Genomic DNA, 3,330 nt, shown 5'->3' with positions numbered 1-3,330 from the left:
AGCTTTTTTTTTAAAGGCAAATCAAGCAAGTAATCAAAGTGAAAAGTAAAATTTACATAAGAGGCATGCATTTGGGCAAGATGTATTATCTAATCATCAGAACTATCTTGGCCAAGCTATCCCAGCTCAGAAATACCTTATGCATGTAATGGTACCCTTTCATTAATAATAGTGCATGGTACCCTTTCAGATCTTGGCTAAACTATCCCAACCCAGAAGTAATGACTAGAAGAAAATATCAAACATAATACGGAACAACACATTACTTTTCCCAGGATAGTAGTAGAAACTATGTAACGAAGTCTTATTATATTTGGCTCACTACTGACTCAAAAACCTCTGATAGTAGATTTTAACACAAAATGGTCCTAAGATTTTTATGTTATTATTTCTAAGTTATAGCACATTCAAGTTATTGTGGAGACTGACACTGGTATCTATTCCTGTTTACTTGTTAATTTTATTTTTTTAATTGTCAAAGCTGAAAGTCAAGTTATGATGCATAGTTTAGTAGTTTAGTATCTACCTAACATTTCTCTTTACCTGATATTTTTTAATGCCTGTATCTTAACATCTCCATTTAAAAAAGGATTCTCTTTTTTTTTTATTTAAAATTACTTTATTTAAGCACCATGGTTACAAAATTGTGCATAATTGAGTTTCAGTCAAACAAGGTACACTTCCCTTCATTAGTGTAACTTTCAAGTCTCTGGGCAGATTTTTCAATTCTCTTTCTCTGTGTTTCTGTCTGTCTCTTTCTCCCTTTTTGACACTGTGGTTTGCATTTCTGTTAATGAAAGGGTACCATGCATATCACTTTATCCCCTTTCTGCACTCTTGTTTTTGTCCAGAGTTATCAGTTCCAACTATCATTGTCCTAGTAAACCCTTCTCTACCCTAATTTCAATTCCAGCTCTTTGTTGCAAGCATCCTGCCATGGACTGGACCTTATTTCTTTTTTTTTTTTTTTTTTTTTTTTTTGGTTTTTGGGCCACACCCGGTGACGCTCAGGGGTTACTCCTGGCTATGCGCTCAGAAGTCGCTCCTGGCTTGGGGGACCATATGGGACACCGGGGGATCGAACCTGGGTCCGTCCAAGGCTAGCGCAGGCCAGGCAGACACCTTACCTCTAGCGCCACCGCCCGGCCCCTGGACCTTATTTCTATTGTCTCTGAATATTATCGTACTTTCATTTTTCTTATATCCCACAAATGAGTTTATTCTCTGTCTATCCCTCTCCTTCTGACCCATTTCACTCAGAATTATACTCCCCATATCTATTCATATATAAGCACATTTCATGACTTTAGTTTTTCTAATAGCTGCATCCGATTCCATTGTGTAGATGTACTACAGTTTCTTTAGCCACTCCAGAGTTCTTGGGCCCTTGGATTGTTTACAGATTCTGCCTACGAATAATAGTGCTGAGACAAAAACAGAAATGCAGAAGGCATTTCTGCATGATTAAACAGAATTTTCTTCTGAGAATGAGCTCCTAGTTAAGAAGAACTTTGTATTATTTATATGTCCAATAAGTTCCTAAACAGTAACCAGTATATATTTATTAAATACATTTACTATTATTTTAGGTAAAAGTATTCAGAAGGAATTTTACTATATTCATCAGAGTAATTCCCACTAATGTTAGAGATTCATCATTGTCTTGTTATTGTCTATTTTAAATTTTGAATGTTTAAAAAGTCATTTATATATGTACCCACATAAATTTCTTTTTGTTCTTTGGCCCATACCTGGTATTTCTTAGGGCTTACTCTTGGCTATGCACACAGGAATCGCTACTGGTGGGTCTTGGGTTCTATATATGGTGCTGAAGATCAAACTGGAATTGGTTGCATACAGGCACATTCTATCAATCTAAACCCCTATGTATCAATTTTTGTAGCAGAATAATACAAATTTTAAGTAGTCTGAGAGAAGGCTGTGAAAGTGTACCAATTTTCATTTATAACACAAGTAGAATTTGGAGTAATAATCATACATAATAACCATTACTGTAAATTACTTGAACTTTGTTATGAGAATATATCTTAAGTTTTCTCACCACACTAAAAATATAATTATGTAAGTTATGTGTTTATTATAATAATTTTAGAATGTATATTTATATAAAATTATCACACTATAGACATAACATATATTAAACATACATTTTTATTTTCATAATTATAGTTGAGAAAATGTAAAAAAAATACTTATTTTTAAAGTGAAAACAAGGGCTATGTATAGCTGAAGTCTATAGCCATTTATAACCCTAGAAAACCAAAAAGTGCACAAACATGAATACTTTAAAATTTTGCAAATATCTTGTATCATTGTATAACAAAAGCAAAGCAAACATTGACTAATAACTCCCATTTCCTATTTGTTACTCATAGGACATTATCATAAGACTAGGTTTCTTAACCCGTATATTCCAAGGAGGCCACAAGTGAAAATCTCATAAGTGGGGGAACATAACATGGCAAGGACAACGAATAGAACAGGGAGGGGTCTACAAAATGAAAAAGAGCCAGAGAGGAAAGTTTGATGATACTGACTTAAGAAAGCTTAGGTTAACAAATTCTAATAGCCCAACTAGCCAACCAATGGATAAAAAATATGTGAAGAAAACTAGTTTTTCTGGGAAAAGGGTCAATGGTTCTTTTTCAACCATGCGGCCATTAGTTTGACACAGATAATTGCTATTTAAAACTTTGAATCAAAGCCTGCAAGTCCTATCATTATATTTTTTTCCTCAAAATATTGGTAAAAGGCAAGAGACATAGTACAGGGCTTAGATCACTTGCCCTGTATACAACTGACTTCATTATGATTTCCCACACTACATATGGTAACTTCCTCCCTTTCCATCATCCCGAAAACAACTCCTCAGCACCGCAAGGTATGCTTCTCCACCTAATGATAAAATTCCCATTTAATTTTTTTTAAGTTTTTAATAAAAGAATTCCAAATGAACTTTAAAACTGTTTCAAATGGATGTTATAAAGGCCTTTACATTTCTGCTATAGGAAATGGTTAAAAATAAAAATGGCCTATTCGTTACTCAAACATTGAGAGCAAATACTTCTCAGATAAGAACTAGGAACAACTTCTCAGCTATGGATTCATCTTTTCAGTGAGTCACATAAACAATGCTTCAAAGTTCCTAGCGATTTCCTGAAGCATTACAAACAATTTTAGTGCTGATGTCAGTCTTCAGCCTTTTAAACAGAGTTCAAAGAGTCAAAGTAACACTAAGAAGGCAGATTAAATGTCAATACAGTGACAGAAAATAATACATCTGTTGTTCTCTAAGTTGGGTACCCATCT

The sequence above is a fragment of the Suncus etruscus genome, chromosome 11, assembly GCF_024139225.1.
Source record: "Suncus etruscus isolate mSunEtr1 chromosome 11, mSunEtr1.pri.cur, whole genome shotgun sequence".
Lineage (NCBI taxonomy): Eukaryota > Metazoa > Chordata > Mammalia > Eulipotyphla > Soricidae > Suncus > Suncus etruscus.
The sequence above is the reverse complement of the archived record's forward strand: the minus strand, read 5'-3'. Positions refer to the sequence as shown.